We start from the raw sequence: 22550 nt of genomic DNA on the forward strand, positions 1-22550 counted from the left end.
AAAAAAAAAAAAAAAAAAAAAAAAAACAGAGAGAATTCAAAGACAAAATTGACAAATCCATCTTTCTCATTTTTCACGATTTCAACTACGATTTAAAAAAAGTTTTGAAAAGACAATTTTTCCACGATATAACAATGTTACTTTGCGCTGTCCGTGCACAAAGGAATATCTCGACGTATTGAATTTTAAAATCGCTATCCTTATCAATTCTTCTCCCAATTCTCTTCTCTTCTACAAACTCTTCAATCGCAAAATCACGCAAACAGCTTCAAAGCTCCCCCGCAAAAAAAAAAAAAAAAAAAAAGGGAAACTCTTAACCACTGCCATTACCAGAACTCAAAAACAAAACAAAACGATAAGATAAAATTTTCCAAACTGCTGCCAAAGATGAAATGCAAGCGATTCGAAAAAACGAAATCGACAAATCGTAGCAGACCGTGCCAGAGATATCACTGCCAAGATCATATACGATTAAATAATCTGTAACAGTTTACTCTGCTCGTGTCACGTCCACCTGTAATCGAATTAAAACGTGGAATCGAAACAAGGAACATTAAAAGAGAGAGAAAGGGGGAAGAAACCGCGAACGGAGAAATACGGTGTCGGTGAAAGATTACACGTTCCATGATAGTCTGGCGAGGGTGGAAATGGGGAAGGCGGGTGGCGCGATAACCCGTGATTACCAGAAACGCGAGGGTAGAAAAGAATCGGATCGATGCTCGTCGTCGTAGTCGTCGGTTGAGCCAATTAATCTCTGAAGTTCGCTCAAGATTGCTCCATTCAGGTTTACATCTGGATGGAGAGAAAAGAAGAGGATCGTTCTGACCCCGTTTTTGGATACATCATAATTAATATATTAATATATCTCGAAAGGTGAGATTGATTTTCTTCTTCTCTTTCTTCTTTGATAAATGTTGCGTATCGTGTACCGTTTCTTGGAATTTTATATGGATTCGATTAAAATTCGAATAGTGAATGAGATCGTTGGATATCGCGCACGCGAGAGTTGAATTTATAATAAAACGAATTTATAATGGATCATCCTTTGAATGGAAAATCATAAAGCTGAGGACATATTTATGCAAAAAGCTTCTCCATAATAAAGATACCGCTCCCCTTTATTTTTATGCGTGCGAGCTTCGTGAAAGATACATACAATTTTCGTTCTTTATTTTATTGCATCATTTTGGCGTAATTCAAAAATTTTCCAGAGAAAGGATCTCGATATAAAATTGTTTGTTGCAACAAGAAAATAGACAGTTGTTGAATTATTAAAGATTGCAACTATTTCATGTTTCTCTCCTTGCTTCAAAAATTGAATCTTAAACAATGAAAATGATAATTACCCATAATCTTTAATTTAAGAACGATTTAAAACGACTTGTACATTTATAAAAAAAAAAAAAAAAAAAAAAAACTTAGATTCGTAGACATTTTATCTCTTGGAAACTTTCCGCAATTTCTTTACTCCAATTCCGCGATCCCTTATTTATCAAAAACTCGTGTCACGTTGAATATTTTATTTCCTTACACGTTGCGAAGTAGAAAAGTCTGAAAAGGGTCGAGTAAGAGAAGAAAACGGAACGGAATGCAGAGAGAGAGAGAGAGAGAGAGAAAGCGAATCGACAGGATTGCAGCCCGATGCATTGCCTGCAGTGCAGATAAGGGCCTCTGGTCCCTCGAGAATATCACGTCAGTGTCTCCTGTATGCACTCATACTTTTGCGCCAATAAAACAATAATATATCGTGCTAGGTTATACGGTTCAACTTACACATACGTGATTCGTAATAAGATACTTATAAACAGTTGATACACCGCGTCGTTCATAAATATTCCATTTATTGCAACGCGAAAATCATGAATTTTTCATCGTATCTTTTAAAAGATGCGATAGCTGGATATATTTGTATTTTTTTTCGCGACATCTAACTTCTATATAATCGCACGAAAAAAATGATATTAACCGGTGGTATGGAATATTACGATCAATCAATATTTAAATTTTTACACGGGAGAATGTTGCAATGCACGTGAGAACATTTTACTACAGCTTCTATCCCCGCACTTACTTACTATTTTCAAAAACCGAAGAGTTAATAGTTTCGCAGTAAATCTATTTGTGTCACGAATATTCGAAACAAAAAACGGGACGGAGGATAAAATAACATCATTTAAAAGTTTAATAAACCAATTGTGTTTTAATTTCAATTGATTTTTGGATTAAACTGGGAATGCAACTCGAACACAATACCGATAACGTGCAATTTGTTCGAATTAATTTTCTCTCCCTATATTACCAACAGAACCGGCCAATTATACGCTATCATTTCAATTAATCACAAATTCGATTTCATTCGTTCGTTGTGCAAAAAAAAAAAAAGAAAAAAAAAAGAAAGGATAATTTTTCGCCAAACGATGAATACTTTTCGTACAAACTACACGTGTTACGATTAACACGCGCCAATAATAATATACGCACAAAAACATATTCGTTTCATCAAAACATATCGTTCGTAATTCGTCGAATTTAAATCCGAAAATATAAACACACGTTATCGCTCGTTTAGAGCGATGAGTCACGCAAACAAAACGTAATATAATTTCCAAAACACAATTTCTCAATCGTCGTTCGACAAGCTTCGAGTTAACACGTAATAAAATTCCAAGACCCCGTTCCACGATTAATTTCGCCGTTTCATTCAAAAATCGTAGATAGAAGATAATTCCCGTGTCGAGCACCTAATGGCAACAATAATTTCTCGGCCGAGGGATCGAATCACCCCTTTTTTCCATCTCGAACGTCCCTCTTCCTCGGTGTAAAAAACTCGACACTAAGGATCTTTAATCCAGCTTTTATCGCGATCGTGGCCATCGTGGATACGTGATCACAGACAAAGATTTACCTTCTCCGTACGTGGAAACGTGACGATGGTGGTGGTGGTGGTGCCAGCTAGCCCCTATTCCCTGGAATCGGTAAGCTTTGGAACATCGGCGCAGTTACTTTTACCGCCACGGTCAACGTACGGTTAAGGTGGTTTTAAACGAACGCCACGAGTCGCGTTACAACAGCGGGCTCAGTGTTCGAAAGCTGAAAGAGGAGGCAATGAAAGCGGAAGCGATGTCACCGAGGAAGAGGAGACGCGCGCACGACGTCGTCGAAATAATGGCTCCTTTGAAACACGATTGCCTTTTCCCTTTAACGACGCCTACGTGTCAATGGGTCGGTCACGCTGCACCTGAGACCGATTACGACTTCTCTTTCGCGTGTGTGTGTGTTTGTGCACGAGTGTACTGGGCAGTCATAGAGGACGTAATGCAACACCGGGGCACACGAATGCGTTTACAACAATAGGTATGCGATATCGGTATCGATTTGCTCGAAATCAAAGACTCGAGAACGAGAATTTGGTGGGGTTGGGGGAAATACATGGTTTTCGGTTTAGAAAATTAGAAATGGATTGGAGGATCATTCTTCATCTTTATTTTCTATTATTCTTTTATTTATTTATTTATTTATTTATTTTTTTTTACGAATGGAAAATAATTGGACGATATTTTGATTGATGATTCTTCTTGAGAAAGAATCAATTTATTTGTAATTTGATCAGTGTTTTTGGGGAAACGATAGAAGTTTTAGAGAGATGGAATCGCGAACGTCGAACGGATATAAAATTTTATAGGTAATAGATAATCATAGTTTGTTTTAAAAGAACTTTTGGACCCGACTCGATATCAAAATTTTATTTTTGTATTGGAACCTATATTGATAGCAGCTTGGAAACTTTAACATCGTTCAATATAAGGTAGTTGGCCTAAATCGACTGGCTAGAATCGTGTCTTTGGACTCGGTATACCAGCGAGATTCTATAGAATCGAAGTGATTCAATATAAATTCCATCACAACTGAGCTAAGACAGTCTTGATCACGAATCTTGGCAATAATAGTTCCGAATCGTAGTTGTCACAAATCACAAGTGTCGATGTTAAAAATTCCACATAGGGAAGAATAAGTTATACATACAACACGAAGTCTTTATATAAAATTTAAATATTCGATGCATTAAACTAAATTTTTACGAATATATATATAATTTAAACAGAACATTCGCCTCAAATATTGTACTCGTTTCTCGAAACTGTTGGAAAGAGGAGTGAAAAATTTACATTTGCCAGAAGCGTGGAGACGTCCTTCATGGACGTTAGATGAGCCGGGAGAAAGGACGACGAGATGGAATGGCGAGGAATAAAGTATTGATAGAACGTTCCAAGAATTGCAGACGGCAAAAAGAAGAAAAAAAAAAAAAAAAATCGTATATACTGTGTGCAAATTGAACGTGGCTACTCTGGGGGAAAATAAATCCTTTCGATGTCCAAAGTGAAGAATACATACTCATACTCGTGTAATAATAAAATCACCTTATCTCAAGTATGTAAGTATATCCTATTTATATAATTTCCAACATACATTTTATTTGTGAAAAATTGTAAGAATTATACATTTCATAAGAAAAACAATGATAACATCCTCCTTAATTTTTCCCCAATTTGATTCCAATTCTCTTTATATTTATTTTTTCGTTATATTTATTGTACAGTGCAATCTTCAAATGCATCGAAAAAAAAAAATCTCACAGAGTATACCTTCCTTACTCAATAGATCTCCACTTCTCACCTCCTCTCGTTACCTTCCTCGTTTCCTCTCTTTCCAACACATATACATATCCCAACACACGATCATTCCATACCCCCCCTCCAAAATTTCACGAAGATATAAGAGCATTCGTCTGAGTGGGAAGTCAACCACCATTCTTCCTACGCTCTCCAGCCAGGAAACGGCGGACGAGATACGCAACAACGAGCATCGGCGGACTGCGTCGTGGATACGGGCGCGCGTCAGGGTTAAATATAAAGCGCAAACGACACGAGAGACCGGCGGAAAACTCTGGCAAGTGGGGCATAACGGCGAGGACAAGTTTCGTAGCCTCCTCTCGTACGGATAAATATTAAATCTGCGCCTTGGGGATATTCGCCAAAGTCTGCCAAGTGGCCTGGCCCTCTGCTTTCCCTTCCTCCTCCCTGTTTTGCGACTCAGGGAAAAAAAGAAAAAGAAGCAGGAAGAAGAAGAAGAAGAAGAAGAAGAAGAAGAAGAAGAGAGGGGAAAAAAAAAACACGCAACTCGACGCTCATATGCAAAAAGCAGAACAGTGTCTGGGATAACGGGGGAACATTAAAGTGGGCAGGGCAGAGCAGCTACACGGAATGAATATTTAAAGGAAACCTCAGTTCTAGCCAGGTTCTCCTCTGCAAAGACCTGGGAGACATCGTGGTCTGCGCACGTGAGGCGCAGCCAGAGGAAGAAGGTTGGTGGAAGAAGGTGGTGGTGTTACGTACAATTTTCATGTCCATCGAGGAGGGACCGAGTTCCTCGAGTTCGTAACGGGGAGATGCCTAGCCACGTTAATCGACTAACCTCCTCTTCCCTCCTCTTCCCTCCCCCTCCCCACCGGTCTGAAAAAGTTCCCAATTCGGGCCACGAGTTTTTTCCGGCCCCTCGCCGGATCGCCCTTATCGAATTTCACCGATGTGATATATGTAAAACCATTTCTGCGTACGCGCCTATATAAAGCGGCGAGGGTGCGTAAAAGTTATCGAGGCCTGGCCAGAGGGGGGAAGGGTGTATCTCTCTCTCTCTAAGTTGGCCCGGTTTCGGTATGTTCGAGCACTGCGACAATGCTTAACGTATGGCCGGGGAGGGAAGATGTATTGCCGGGGGTGGGTGGGGAAAGCGGATGCGTTTCGGGTTCGAGCTTCGATATTGAGGGTATTCGACGGAATTCCTATGCTTCTTACCTTCAGTGCGATAACCTTTACGAAAGATTAATCTCCGTTCAAAATAATTTCCAATATTAATTAAATAGTAATCAGTTTCAAAGTGCTCCTTTTCTTTCGCGTGATAATCTTTACTTTAAATTATCTGTCAAGGGAAAAATTATTCAAAATATCTTCCAATATTACAAATGATATTCCAGCAGTCGGATATTCGAGCAGATCGATGGAAACGGGACCAAAGAGTCTCTACACACAACAACAACGATATATTACAGAAAATTGCCAATGTTAGCTAATGCTCGCGTTCATTTCTCAAAAGGAAAGAAAAAACAAGCACGTGATAAACCTAACAACCAACACCTCTCCAACCCCCCCTGCTTCACATTTACCCGTTTCAAGTTTGCAGAATTCAGGCCGACGACCCGCCATGGCCCCGCGTTATCGCGTCGATATTGCCGATCATTTCCCGGGAATTAATGCAACGTTATCGTCCCCTCCCCCCTCCCGTAATAATGGTAATGAGCGCGCTCTATGTCTCCGCGCGCACATTCGTAGAAACCGTGGAAAAGGCAGACAGCAATTGAGTCTCGCCAGGCCAGGCCAGGCCAGGCCAGGCCAGGCCGATTAACCTGGAAATAGTAGTAGTTCGCTTTTGTAACGGGTTGTTCGTTGTCCACGTGGAAAATTGCGACGCGTAAATCGCCATCTTTTTTCCACCCCGATACGGCCGCTCTTCAGACGTTCCTCCTTCAATTGGGCAAATCTCTTTTCATTGCGAAACGGCTGCTTGACGACGATGATGATGACGACGACGACGATGGGTGAATAGCGGCAGTTTTCGAGTTGTTCCATCGGCTGCCCCTTTTCAACCCGACCCATTCCCAAAAGCTCGGTTACAAGCTTTGATGTCGCTGGCTAGAAGAGATATCGGGATCGATGGACGTCTCTGAGCGTGGAAATTCAGACGGACAGTTCGGTTACGAATCATGTGCGTTTGCAATAAAGGAATTAAGTGAAATTAGAAGATGTCGAGATGGAAACATAAATCGTGGAATCGTTTCGCTCTGAGTAGAAAGGAATATAAATCTTTTCCACTTTCTTAAATTGTTCAATTGATCGGTTAAGGCGCGAATTTTTTCCCTGAAAAATATATATCGAAAATAATAAATGAAACGAAGTTTAACTCGTTTGCACAAGGTGTATTGAAAGTAGGTTGTTAAACCGTTGTTGTTGGCCGAGAATGCTACGAATTACCAGGAGAAATTCGAAGTTTACGATGGAGCGTAAACTTGAAAACTTGTTTAGATTAATGCCGCAAGTTTGTATCGCGGAATGTAATTTGATGGACGAAAAGTATTTCATATTGGATGCACGCGAAGAGGGAATATGCTCGCGGCAGTGCATGAAAAGGGTTGGTTCGGGGAGAGGGAGGGGAGGAGGAAAAGTTTTCGTTCGGTGAAAAGCCAGTGAGATTAAAAGGGCGAAAAGTTGAGGAAGCCGAAGAAACGAATAAAGAAAGAAAAGGAACTGGAAGGAGGAGGGAGGGGGGCAGAGAGAGAGAGAGAGAGAGAGAGAGAGAGAGAACTGGGCGGAACAGGCCATACATGGTTGCAAATGAGGCCGCAGATGCTCAGAGTGATAACGGATGATGGAAAGCAGTTCGTGAAAAGAGCCATCACGGTGCCTATTCACAATACCGAAGAATACGGCGATGTTGAAGCAGCGAGAAGCCGCTACTTATGGCGAATAAACATCTTGCCGACAGATAAGAGAAAAAATACATGGGCAGAAAAGAAGAATCGGGGGGCCTTCGATTCTTGCCCTGATCAAACTAGATTTCTAATATACACTCTTCGAGTTTCTATTCTCTCTTCTATACTCGATAAAGAAGTTTCAAGAAAATATATGTCTGATACAGAGGTACATAAGATACCATCAGATTTAAAGTCGAACGCGTTTAAAATTTATTATTTATACAAATCAGATACACAATTAGCACGAACATAGTAGAAATGGAAAATAGAAAATATATTGAATCCATCAGGTTTTATATATTTTCTATATCTTCATGCCTATAAAATTTTTGGACAGTGAAATTAGCTTGTATCATGACATTAAATTATTTTTTTTTTTAATTAGGTTCTATAAAATGTTCGAATAATTCTGAACAATCTTGCCTTTCGAATCTCAGTTGAATCAGACAGATTGGATATTATCAATTCACAAATGATATGTCATGATATCGGAATAATAATTTCCAACAATCTTTTTAATTTTCAAATCCTATCGGGGAGACAAATTGCTTGCGAAATAATGAGATGTTGATATTTATAGTCGTCTTACGACTTCACGTATCTCGTAATTCGCGATAGATTTCAAATTCGCAAGGTTTTTGTTGATGACGGTTCTACAATCCCCAAGTAATCCCGGCCTATCCTGTGTCTCGAACCCTGGCACCACAGGTTAGTGGTCGAAGTATCCTTGGGGGTAGTTTGAGACAGATTCTACGCATCGAGGGTCTTAGTGGTCGTGGTGTAGGACTAGGCGTATTCCAAAGGTTTTATCGAACAAGGTCTCACGATCTTAGGGTAAGCAGTGGTAAGTTTCACGGTTTCGAGGATTTACCGTTCTCGGTCCAACAACAGGGGGACGAGGGGGAGGGGATGTTTCGAGGCACGTGTATCCGTTTATTGATCGAGTCTCGTGGAGTCTCTTTTTATCTAGAAAAAAAAAAAAAAAAAAAATAAACATTCCAATGCCTATTGTGATTCAAAGCAGTGCTCGCGTTTCGTCGAACCATTACAAGTCGGTGTATTTGTATTGTATCCCGGCATAACAAGTAACATCGATCGAGTCTTGTTTTTTATTATATGAAAGGATATAATCAAAAGCATATGCAATAAACGAAACGAAGTTAAACACGCGTATATATCTTTTTGTGAATCTAATTTTTTCCATTTCCACGTAAAATTTTCGCCAACAGATAATAGAATTATCTAGGAATGCATAAAATCGTTCGTTCGATTATAACTTATCCGCGAAAACGAGAGACTAAACGAAAGTTCATTTCGACCAAGTTTTACTACAGGTGTTCGTTTCGTATAAAATTGATTTTTAAATTTATAATATTTCGTCACACGATCCCTGTACAAAAGTAAAGATTAAATCGCACCACGAGTATAATACGAACTGCAACCGAACCTCGACTGCGAACACCTCGCCCTCTTTTCACGAACGAGGTGAAAAGATCATATCGGCGATTTTCGATCGAGGGCTGCTTCGTAATCACAGCCCTTTAATGACGAATATTAAAAGCATCGATCGGTAGCAAAACGTGATATTATACATACATCGTACACAAAATAAATACCATTATATTATACTCAATAAATATTCTCCAATCGAATCAAAGATACTGCACCATATTTCTACTCCATATTGGTATACTAAAAAAGAAAATATTTCTCTCGTCACGGGAGAGGATATCGGAAAGAATTTGACGGGAAGGATTTCACGAGTAAATAATCGACAAGTGGTGGAAGGATATCCCGAAGCTACACGTTTCATCACGTCCTAAAATGTCCATCCGGGCAACGATCCATCGTGGATTAGCAATAAGGGAGAGAGTGAATTCGAGGATTTGCCGTTCGAGTCGTAATTGAAAGCTGGCGTGAGCCTCAAGGCGCGGAACGTTTAATAGGCAAAGTTAGTCGCGTTTCTATGCAAATTAAATGCTTATAGCTATCGAGAGGTAGGCCGTGAGGAGGAGGAAGGGAGGACGACGACAACGACAACGACGACGACGGTGATGGTGGTGGCCGTCCCCCTCTCCCTCCCTCCCTCCCTTCCTCCCTGTTGTTTATCTACGGGGGGTGGTTCTTGGTCGACTCGTAACGCAAGTAGTTAGTGCCTGTGGGCTGCGACGAACGGCCAACGTGTGCGGAATAACGATAAGCTCCTAATGCCGCCGAACAGGGGCCATATTTATGTGTCTCGCATGTTCCACGTTTTTCTTCGTCCCGTTATTGCCACTGAAAGCGATCCACAGTTTCGGAAAAGGGAGAGAGGGATCCCTGCCGTTTTAACATGCGCGTCACAACCTTGAAAATATCGAATAGAATCTAACAAACTGGGATCAGCCTCCCTTAGATAAGGAGGCTTACACGCATTCGTGATTTGTATTTTATTAACACGCACGGATGAATTTTGAACGATCCATCCGTCATTAATCCAACATATATATATACATATATACATCTCCACAGGGAAAATTCTATCCCCAAGTTTCCCTCGTTGTGCCAATCACACATTCTTCCATATAAATCCGCGGAGAGTAATAAGAATAATAAGAGTAGTAAGAGTATAAAATAAATGATCGTATCTTAAGAGCATATTAGAGTTCGAAGGAACGTAGCTTGTAATAAAAAAAATTGAATTGGATTAGATCTCGTGGCAATAACAGTTCCTCTTCTTGCCGCAAAGGGACGACGCATTCCTACGCCATTCGTATCGAGCCACGGATCACGAGCGTTATATTTTTCCGCGAAGATATCGCTTCTATCGTTTGAAGAAAAAGAGAGAGAGAGAGAGAGAGTTGAGCGCGTGCTCGCCCCGTATCTGCAAATCCAAGGAACCCTCGCGTTAGTCACGATTAACGCATGAACACCCCCAGACACGCGTGTCACACGACACCGGAGAACGGCGGACGACGAAGAAGACACGAGAGAAAGGCGTAACCCCATCCGGCGGAGGGGTCGTCTGTGCAGAGGAGGCCGCTGTGTTTACACTTAACTTTATTGCTTTCCGGCCAAATGCGTGCGGCTGAGTCAGCTTGGAATTAAAACCCCTCTCCCTGCCCCCTCCCTTTCGTGAGGCGCGGCTATCAGTTGTCGTCGATCAGCTCGGATGAAGGAGAGCTGAACCTTGGAAGGTGCAACCGAGGGAAGGGGCGGCCAGGAAGAAAGGGATGGCGAAGCTTTCCTCCCACGATGGACGCTAAGGAGCTAGCCGCGACTTGTTTAAGGATCGTATAGCTACCTCGGTATCTCGAGGTGCCCCTTCGAACGTGTTGGTCGAGCGATGCCCACCCGCGGCCGGTGGATAACGATAAGAATCTCGTCCGAGCTGGTGTTGCCGCTCTTTCGATCGATAGAAACCAGGGCCATCGGTAACGAAGCGCGTAGGCGAACGATCCAGACTTTTTAAAAGATTTGAAAAGACTTTGAAAGGGATTGAGAGGGATTGAGAGAGTATTGGAATATTAGAATTCTTCTTAAAATTCGTGTAAATTCCTTTAAATTCGTGTGAATACAGGGAAAGGAAAGGATCTGTGTAACGTGAGTTACACAGGGGAAAGGGGATGGCCATGACGGTCGGAGAAACTTGTGCAATTGTTAGAATCCAGACGCGCGGCTGTTGGGAATGCACGGTGACGGTAAACTGCGTTTTATATATATATATATATGTAGTTAATTCGCAGGTCATTACGACCGAAATTTCTGTTTGATGCGGGGGAAATTTAAGTTAAGTTGTAAGGGGATTCTAATCGATTACGAGTTTAACGATGTTGGGAAGTAGAAGTAGCACAGTGATAATTAACCTCTCTCGTTTATAGAAACTTGGACAATTCTTGGTGGATGAATCGAATAGAAATTTTATATTGTTTATATATAAATTTTATCATAAAGATATTATTAATATTTGATGTGATAAGAGGAGAAGCTATGTATTTAGATACGTTTAATGTTGGATATCGGACAAACGGATATATCCAGTTAGAAGTGTTGAACGCGTACTACTACGATATTCCATTCGAAAACAGGAAACCTCTGTAATAATCTCGAGGTTTATGCGAGCCAGATTGCCCGTTTCGTCACGTCGATGACGCGAATGCAAGACGGTCCTTCTATTATTGATAGCTGGCAGATGATAACGCGCGCGTCTAACCCCAGCCTGCCATAAACGGCTGTGATAACCGTGCAACCTGCAAATCCCATGGAACGATCGCTCGTTCTATTGTTGACAATTACACGATCACATTACATAGGAGGGAATTACAGTACGGAAACCCGTGTTATCCTTTCATTATCCTCGTTTCGTTTCTTTTCGTTTCGTTTCTAATTTTGGGATCAACTCTACGCCCCATTTCAAATTCATCATTTGGATAAAAATTATACGAAAAGAAAGAGCAGTGAAAGTGAGAGATCAGATTTAAATTCTTCATAATTCTTCTTTAAAATATCGATCGAAAGGTTCACGAATCATATAATATCACAAATAATTTCTCGCGGAAACGCAGTAGGTGCATAGTTGAAAATTAAAGCGCTTATTTAATCCTTGATTTCAACCATAACCGTTAACGCGATAGGATGAAATAAATTCGTGCTAATTGTAAGTTAAATTGCGCGTAAATTATCGAGAGCCGCTTTACACGCGATACAATTTGGCGCAAAATGGAGGGAATATTATTATATCCGGCAATCCGTTCCATTGCAAATTTTCCAAATATGCATCAACTATCGTATCGCAGAGTTTCCAACTTTCTTCACCGCGAAAAAAGAAAAGTAATATCATATAGCACGTTGTGTCTATTGAATTGTAAATTCAAATCGCGGAATGGAAAAAAGAAAAATATGCATTCCACTTTCTCCACGTCTCCATGCTTCTTTCCATCCTCGTCATACCTTTTCACGCTCAACCCTTTATAATCCTTGTTGCTTTTTCTTCCTCCGGCCACAAGTTCTCTTTCCCTTTTACTTTTCTTCCCCTCCTTTAATTTTCTTTCCCGTTTCCTTTCGCGATAACTAACCAAGTCTCTTCCGCTTTTTTATTCATAGAGTTTATTCGTTAACTTTGTTCTTACTAAACATCGATTGTGCATTCATTGTCGCGCGATATATTTATATTTATTCACGGGGAACAAAAGGTAATCGTTCGCTTTCAATCGTTCCAATAATATCGTCTAAAAGTTACTCGGTTACTTTATGGAAGTTCTTTATCGAAAGATTTATATGATCTTCGATGGCTTTAATCCATCGTACCGTAATATCCATTGATATTAATGTATTTGATACGAATCGCACGTTAAAAAGCGAAATAAATTTTTTAAATATCTCCTTCAGACTTATAAAAGATTTTATTAAAAATTATTAAATCATCTTATCGCCTTCGTTAAAATTATAATATTTTATAGAGAATTCTAAAACGTATAATTTCTAAATTGTCGATTCATTAATATTACTAGTTAATGAATTATAATTATTATTTTTTTTTTACTGTAGCAGAAAATAATACGATATTTATTATTAAAATAACAAGTAAAATTTGCTTATCATATATAAAATTAATAAAAAGGCAGGCGATCTTTTCTTCTCCCTTCTACCACATTTCTAATAAACGTAGTTCACCATAAACTTGGGAAATTCTAAGACCAGCGGTAAATGCGCGAAATAAAATTCCCTGGCCCGTTCCAGTTCAAATTTCTCTTTAAAGAAAATCGGCAGGATGGAAGGCAGCGTGTACAATAATGAAGAAATAAATTGGTAAAAGTGCGTGCAACAGCGGCCAGTTACGAAGAGGTCGATGGAAAAAGAAGAAGAAGAAGAAGAAAAAAGGAGGAATTGGAAGAGGGGAGGAACAGCCGAGGCTGGGAAAATGCGCGCGTGCCTTTTTTCCACGCGTCTGGGTATATGGAGAGAATCTCATTTAGGCTTTTTTACCGGCGATCGGTTAAACAGCGCGTTCGAGACCGTTCAATCGAACAGGATCGGGCAGAAGGGAAGTTTCAACGGCTGTGGCCACCACCGCGAAAAATACTTTCTCCCGCGAGCGTTCTCTCTTCTCTGTACAGCCTCGAAACGATTGCTTTCATCGGCCGATTTCATCGTTAAAGCGGCGGGGGGCGAATGCATCGAAGCCAAGGGGATGAGGATCGGTCAGCGAGCGTAATTTTCCTCGGCGGCGTATCTAAATTGAAATCGTTGTCGAAATTATTATTCGTCGAGAATTTGATCCCCTTTCTCGCCGATCGGCCGTCACTAATTACGTTTTTATTACGGGTTTGTTATTTCATTGATAATGATCGGGGATGATGATGATGATGATGATGAGATGATGAAGAGATGTATAAAGGAAAAAATTAGTAGAAAAGGAAGGAATAAAAGCTTTTCGTTAGATTATTATTTTTCGATAGAGATATCACGTTTTGCGATGGAATCTCGTTGCTTTCATCTCGTTTCATCGATGAAAAGTGGTTTCGAGAACGCTTTTCAACGCAGTAAGATCGAGTTATCGAGAATCTTGAAAAAATTGTTCCATCTACACTTTTTTCTAAACTTTTTCCTACCTAAATTTTAAGTAGGCAAATTTTAATCGATCCCTCGAATCGAATATCTCGCCACCTATGAATATCTTCAATATATTAGGGTGAAATAATTTAAAGATCGACTAAAATTTTCCTGGCAACCTTTTACATTTCGAAACTTTATTTCTCGTTCTCCCTCGTTCTCCCTCTTATCCACCCAACAATATTTTTTCGTGGTAAATATTGCGCGCATATATTTTCTCGAGGAAAACCCGGGTTTGTTAGCACAGCTACCGAGGATACCTGAGATAACGTACCTATAGCTCGCGAAACATACATAAAGAATTACTTGATTCTCACGGCGAGCGACTTTTTCCCTGCTCCTCTTTTTATTTCCCTATCTGACACGCGTTTCACGGAGGCAGGCCAGGAATCGCTACTTTTAAAGCGACGGGCAAACAGGGTTAGCGGCGTGGTGAATAAGAAAAATTTAAAAAAAAAAAAAATGGTATATCTTTTAGTATCTGAGAAGCCCAGAAATCATCCAAATTACGTTGAAGGAGAAAAGAAGAAGGGAGGAAAAGGAAGAATGACGAGCAGAACGTATTTTTGTTTTTTAAAATAAAATATGCAAACGTCATCGAATCGAATGATGAAACATTTGATATTTATTAAGAAGATATTATGAGGTTTTTTCATTCATTATGGTGCCAAAGAAATTTTTTTATTATTACTAAAAAGTGTTCAAACAAAAGTGTATCGCGTGAAGTTTTATTAATTATCGTTTAAAGAAGAGAGTTTTATATTAAAAGAAGAAGTTAAAATTTATTATAACCCTTCGATCATTCTTCTTTTCTCTTTTTTTTATAAAATCTTCTTTTCTCTCTTTTATAAAATTTGTACCTCGAAGAGAATAATTTCGTAAAATCGTTACGAGTAAAAGAAAATTATTGTAATTTGAAAGTCGTGAAACGATTAAAATGTCTAATTAAAATCGTGAGTATCGAAACTTAATCAAACTAACTTTTCAAATCGATCATTGGCAAACTTATCAATCGCGATCACGATTAACGAGAGAAATTTAATCGAAACAGTTCATAATTACAAACTTCGGATCGAATCAAAGAGAAAATTTTCGCATTAACCTATATATATATATATATATATATATATATATATATAAAACTGTATCGATCGAAAAGTGTTTCGATATTAATGTAAAACTTAATAACTCGCGAAGCTAAAGAATTCGAATTTAATACAAAGTTGTGTCTGAAGCGGAGGATCAATAGATCTTTCAACAGCGTTTCCAATTCATCTTGACAAGGAGAACGAGGAACGATATTTCCTCGCTCTTCCGTATCGCGTAAAGGAAGCATCTTCACTCGATCGGGAAATACTAAGTAACGGTAATGCTACGAAACGTAAAGGAAGCCCTTTTGTATGCAAATACACGCGACTACAACTGGTAACAAGAGGTTGGAAGGGGTGGGGGGATGCGTAATGCGGCCCGTTGCATTTCTCTCGTATCCTCCTCCTTCTTCTCCTCCCCTTCTTGTTCACTTTCCACCACCACCCTCTCGATCTCCTCATCCAACGATCTCGATTCAATTCGCCTCGCGATAAAATCGTTCGTTTTTCTAAACGTCCGTTTTCGTGAGGGACCCGGGGGCTTCGTTCTCGAGATCTCTGTGGAAAAAGGGGCTCGGCTATAAGGGACGTCAAGCACCCTTGAAAATCCTTCGAGAGGTCTATTTTGTTGAATTTAATAATCCAGTTTTTTTTTTCTTTTTCCTTTTCTCTTTCTTTCTCTCTGGAAGAGACGAATCGAGTTACGAAAGAAAATCACGGGGGTGGAAAAATAAGTGTGTTGTTAATAGATGTAAATTAGAATTGTTACGAATTGGCATTGTGGATTTAGGAAGGATACGAGGAGATTCGAAGTTTTTTTTTTGGGGGGATGAATTGAATTAGAAATGCGATAAAATGTAATTAAAAAATATAATTTGAGGTAGGTAGTTTAAAAATTGAAATTAACGTTTTAATTATACTTCGGTTCAACGATTCAATTTTTTTTTTTTTTTTCGATATAATTTTTTCCCTGAATTGAATTCCGTCGGAATTAGGATTCTCTCGATTTCGTTTATTTTTATACGAATGAATTTTTCATTCAATTTGTCGAATATAACGAGGGGGTTAAATATAAAATGACCGATCGATTTTTCGAAGAAAAGAAAATTTTTAATCTTCTACGATATTTATATTTAATTAATCTTACTTTATTCCATTTTCGATTAAAAATTATCTATTTTCCATCAAGTATTCAAGAATTATATCAAGTGAAAATTGTTTGGAAATTAAATATCGATGGAAAAGAGTGAAATATGAAATAAATATGGAACATAAAACAGTTGCAGAAACTGTTTAAAATCCTTCTTCTTAAAATTATGGATGAATTATGAAAATCATATGGAATTAAATGTTAGCAGAGCGCGATGCAAAACAGTAGACACGTTCATTGTGAAGGAAAGCAACGTTACGTATCCATAGAGTCGCTAAAAACTGTGTCAGCAAACAACAAGGAGAAATTGTGTGCGGAACAAGAAGGAACAAACATTTCAACGAGCATAGCTTGAAAACCACCCCTTTTAGAAGCATCAACCCCTTTTAATCCGAATAAAAACGCCGTGTTGTTCGACCTAAAAACCAATAGCTAAGCGACATAGGCGAAACATGTTAGGGAAGCCCGAAATTAAACGAGTTTAGGAAAGATGTTGAAACTGTGCGAAAACGCGAGACGATGCTTAATTAAAAATGCGACGATTTTTTAAACGAAAATTCGTCGAATAATAATTTTTGTATCACGTGATAATGTAGCCACGGTAAATGAAAAACAATTTTTTTAAGTAAACTTGCTTGATGTACAGTGATTAAAAAAGTATTTGCACAATTCTTGCAATCTTGTATGAAAATATTATTAAAGAAAAATAAAATATTCTTGAATCTAATTAATTAATGTATAAACGTTATAACAAGTGTGCAAATATTTTTTATTTCCATTCTATTAGAATGATAATAATTAACAGATACACGCAGTTGAAATAAATTCAACTGTATTTCAATTTATTTTATGATTCATATTAATTTAAAATGTTATCTCTGAATTTAATTCATCAATTCCTTTCCTTTTTTCTCGTATTTAAAATTTTACATTTACTCCCTGCCGATTTGTATCAATATAAATTTTTTCAATTTTATATTTCACTTACTTCAATTTCAAAATTTACTACATCTCACCCTAGACTTTGTACGTAATCATTTTACACTCATTCGATAAATAAATAAAAGTTCATATATAGTGCGATAAACTGCACTACTTTTAACGCTACAAAAATGAAAAAATTTATCAAATTTAAAGGGCAAAAAAAAAAAAAAAAAAACAAAGATTAAAAGTCCTACTATAGATATTTACATAAATGATTAAATGCTATTCGATAAGTTAGATACGTGGCCGCCACTATACATCGATATATTTCCACTCGTGAAATAGAATAAGCGTTTCCCCAACCGTGGAACGTAAACCTAATCGATAAATGCGAAATTCACCGAAAATTCAGATTTCGAAATCGTAAAAAAAAGTTTTATCGCGCGGCTGGAGGACAGGATATTTTTTTTTTTTTTTTTTTTTTTTTTCCGAACAGGAAAAATAGTTTCCATTGGGTGGACGGGGAAGAGATTAAAACCGCAGGCTTTAATATTCATCAATTCGAAAATATAAAAATCGGTGAAACGATGGAAGTAATATCGGGGCGTGTATAACGCGATAAACGACGCACCAACTATTCCACGAGCGGGAACGGAAATGAAATTTCAAGGGGGAGGGAGGGGGAGGGGGTGAGGGAGGGCCGAGAAGTTGGAGACACCGGGCTGGATTTTAGCTTTTTCCAACATCCTGTGTGCCGGGTTTTCGGAACAGCTGGAGAAACTTGTGTCAAAACATAGGTATTGTAAAGGTTCCAGGTATAATATACCAGCGAGGAGAGAAAATTGTACGTACACTTTATTGATCCAATTTCCAAACGTGATTTATCAAATAAATTTCTCGAGATGTGTTCTACTCACTGTTTGAGATTAAATCTTTACCACAATACGTTTCCATTCAGAGATAACGCGGCTAAATTACAAAATAATTTCGTTTCGATTCTTTATTCCAATACGATAGAATATACAAATCATATAGGTAACAAGTAAACCTATGGCGTTATATATAAGGAAATGGGTTAATTTTAATCAAAATCAGTCCGCAAGGGAAATTTATAGGAAACCGATAAATTCCCTCCAAAAAAAAAAAAAAAAAAAAAGAAAAGAAAAGAGAAGAAACGAGATCGATCGATTTAACAACGACGCATGTCTCACTCGTCTCGCACATCTCGTAAAAACGAAAGAGAAAAAGAAAGAGAGAGAGAGAGAGACGTAAATTGAAACGAAAGAAGGGATCCCTCCCTAGTAGAGACCTGTGCTCGTTCCATGATTTATAACCGATTGGACATCGCCAATCCGAGGAATTCGTTTTTCGAAGGATCCACGCGCACTTTCGAGGAGGTGGTATCAATTAAAATTGGTCACGGAACGAGAGAGAGAGAGAGAGAGAGAGAGGGGGATCCGGCTGTCATCGAGAAGGAAGGGGGCCATCGATCGGGCGGATCGGTCGTAAAATAAAGATTTGGCCAAGAGGGTGGCTCGTGGTCTTTACGGAGGGGTTACTTCGCCCCCAGTGCTAACCCTGCGGCGCGCGCGTGTGTGTGTGTGTATCCGCACACTTCCACCCGGCGCACACCACACGCATACCGGTTTCGATACCGTAGGGGCGGATCGGCCGTACTCGGCCTGAATACTGATTCTCCACGGGCGCATACATTACCGGGCGCGGATAAAAGATATTTGCATTTTGATGGACCGTGCCGAGTGCATTTGACGTTTCATATATGCATTCCGTCGAGTACGCGCAACACATCCGTGTCTGGGAGGCGGAGAGTGTGAAAAAAAAAAAAAAAAAAAAAAGAAAAAAGAAATCACCCTTGCCCTCGATCATCACGGGGTATATTTGTATTATTTATTTCACCCAGCCTTGGGAATGCTCGTTTTCGAGGATACCTTTTGAATATACTTCGATATGCAACAAAGAAGTGCGAAAGTTCGAATGTCTTTCTTTGATCGACGTTTTTAAGATCCAAGAATTTGAACGAATATGTATACAAGATCGAAAAGAAACTTGTATGAAGGATAAGATTTCTCGTGCGTTTGTAAAGGTTTGTCCTCGTTTAACAACAAAAGTTGCTAAACGTTGAAAAGAGAATATGAATATAAAGAATACGAAGAAGCTTTAGTTAATATAATTAACCCTTTAAAGCGTGTACAGACACGGGCGAAATTTATTTCGAATTTATTTTAAATTATTATTCGAAATAAAAAAATAGAACAAATTTCGATCGAGATTATATTATCCACTTGATCATTTTCGAAATGAAATGATTTCGCGAGATAAATCATCCGATTGAACAATCGATCCTACTAAATTGTTATTTTTTTCAATTTCAAAAATCGAATCCACGAAATTGAAACAAATTGAACTGAATTATATTTATAAATCGTTATAAATTTCCCCCCACAGGATGGTTCCATAAACCATACGAACCATAAATTCGAAGTGAAACGTCGAATTAACGAAATTAAGGGGGGGGGGGGGAGGAGGGGCGTTCGAAAATCAAAGATGCACAGTTTTTCTCTCTTCTCTTCCATAGTGAACGTTTCCATAACGTTTCCATAACGTTATTGTATCGGTTTACAATATTGCCCGAGCCGGGATGGTGCGCGGACCAGCAGCACGCCGATGGGATTCGTTTCGTTTCGTATCTCGTTGATCGTCAACTTTCGCAGCGTATAAACACACAGGTCTGTGTACTACAAATGGCGGGGTGATGAATGTTTGCCATGAGCATCGGAATACGAATGTTGCCTAGAAATTATTCATGGTCGCCGATATTAAAAGCTGGCTCGGTGGGAATCAATTGCGAGGGGTGGGGAGGGGAGGGGACGTCGATATTCGTTCCGGCTTGATACAGGAATAAACGGCGAGACTGTGGTCACAATGGGACGAAGAATGTGGGAAATTGAAAAATCGATCATCGATAAACGTAACGTAAACGCAGTCGTCCGGGTATGAATGAAAAAGCACGAGAGCCTTTTTTCACTTCTTTTTTCCCTTTATTTTTTTTTTTTTTTTTTTTTTTGGTTTTTGGTTTTTTGGTTTTCCGATGGAATCTTCGATATCGAATGAAGGCCCGAATTTGTTCAATTTCTCCGGAAATAAAGGTGACGCGCGCCAATGAACTTTATGCGGACTTATTATATCGAGAGATGAAGTTACTTTTCAACCTTATAACTTTAATGTGTTTGAATTAAATTTCTTCGAGAATCACTTTTCCATTAGTAGATTGTAGAATAACGATTATGATCTTTTCTAAGAAAGTTGAAGAAATATTCAAACGGCATTTAAGATCGTTCAAAAAAAATCTTTCGTGCTAGCAAAACTATCATTTTAAGATCGAAGCTTTAATCGGCAATTCTTAAAAGTGAATCGTACGAAAGTACGATTTTTTATCGTCACTTTATCAGAGCATTTTATATCCTGCTATTTCTACCAAAATATTATGCTTCTCGTTTGAATAATAATTGGAATAATTTATACGCGTGATTTATTCGAGAACGAGATAAATACGTATCGAGGAATATGAATGTTACATCTCGTTCCTGTGATTATTTTTTTATAACCGATATTTCGTTAATTCGAGGATCATTAGTGCTGCGATTTTTCTTAAGAGCCAATTACGGTTAATAAGGTAGCACGCGTTTTTAAAAAATTTAAAACTTCACTCACCGTAAACAGTCGCACTACTCGGGTCGACCACGCGGACAAATTTCGAAATCTTGCTTCTTTGCGGTGCCCTTCCAGGATTTTGCACAGTCTCTTTAAACGGCCCGTTCCTTCACTTCATGTCACGGTAATTGCTGTCACAGAACACTCTTATAACCGAGTTGCATCTTCCTGACTTCCGACCGGCGACCTCGGTCCAGGATTATCATTTCTGCAAATAAGAGAGAGAGAGAGAGGATAATATCTCCCCTGAAGATTCCGTTACAACGAATTAAAAAGAAGCAATTAAAAGGAAAAGGTAAATCGCTGATTTAATTGAAAAATTAGAAAAGCTCGGTTAAATTAGATTATAAGTTTTAAAATATCATGTTGTATCAACATTTTAACTTTACATCTAAAATACAAATCGATTAAACAATTTTAAAATAAATTCCAATCAGATTATATATCCGTATCTCTTACTACACATTCAATGGGAACAAGAATCGAAGAGAAATGAGCATTTCTATAAGTAAATGAAAAATAAATATAATAACGAAAAATATGCACATTAATGATGACACTCGTGTTGAGCGTGCAGGTAAAAGAAAAATTGGACATTTGGAAAAAATCCTACGCTATTTCACGTATTAAAAGAGAAACAGAATCGTAACGTAAAACGTTCCGTCTAAACTATACACAATAACAATTTCACAACAACTCATTGCAATCATAAAGGTAACCACAATTTCTTCCACAGGTGCTGGAAGCGCATACACGTTATCAACCATTTATGAGCGAGTCGAGTCAAAACTTGGGCCACGTCGAGAATTACTTCTTCGACGTGTTGAGGGAGGGAGGAGATCGCGAGAAGGAGGGAAAATTCGAGTAAAAGTTGGCTCGAGTCAGGGGAACGCTTGAGAAGCTTTATAACTCTGACAATCTTAAATCGACAGAACTATCGTGTCCACCGGTGGTGAAGGGTAGTTGGAGGATATAGGGAAGTACGAAGAAAACGTGCGGAAGAGGATGGCCGGGGGATGGACGAGGGAGGGAAGTAGTTAAGTATATTGGTGACTACGCTTTGACACTGTCCATTGTCTTTTTTCATGAGCTCGCGTGCCCCCCCTCCCAGTGAATCGATTTCGTGAGGGAAGGCTAGGATAAAGGGATGGACGAGAATTACGTGGGGTGGACCACGTAACGTGGCAACTTTGTTTATTTTCGTAAAAATTTATGTGGATTGAATTTTTAGAAAAAATGGATTGTTGGAAGTTATGATATTTTTACCGTATGTAATGAGGTGGATAAATTGGATGGGATAAATGTTTGTTTTTACAACGGATTTTGACATTTCTCGTAATCGATACGAAGTGAGTAAATAAAGGTGATGAAAAATAATTAAATAATTAAATTAATAGAATAATAAAAGAAGACCAATAATCGAAATAATTCTTTTTAAATTTTTGAATATGAATTTATATTTTGCGATAATCTCGATTAC

General features: G+C 38.7%; 1 protein-coding gene across 1 annotated transcript in view; it reads right to left on the minus strand.

Annotated features, from left to right (window-relative positions):
* LOC122710817 (semaphorin-2A) overlaps nt 1-21273 on the minus strand; it is a 545106-nt gene extending 523833 nt beyond the window's left edge. The window contains exon 1 of the mRNA XM_043928957.1: nt 21071-21273. The gene's annotated coding sequence lies outside the window, so the exon portion shown is untranslated. The remainder of the gene's footprint in view (nt 1-21070) is intronic.
* Between the last annotated feature and the right edge of the window lie 1277 nt (nt 21274-22550).

This window comes from Apis laboriosa, unplaced genomic scaffold, assembly GCF_014066325.1.
Source record: "Apis laboriosa isolate Shangri-la unplaced genomic scaffold, ASM1406632v1 scaffold157_cov153, whole genome shotgun sequence".
Lineage (NCBI taxonomy): Eukaryota > Metazoa > Arthropoda > Insecta > Hymenoptera > Apidae > Apis > Apis laboriosa.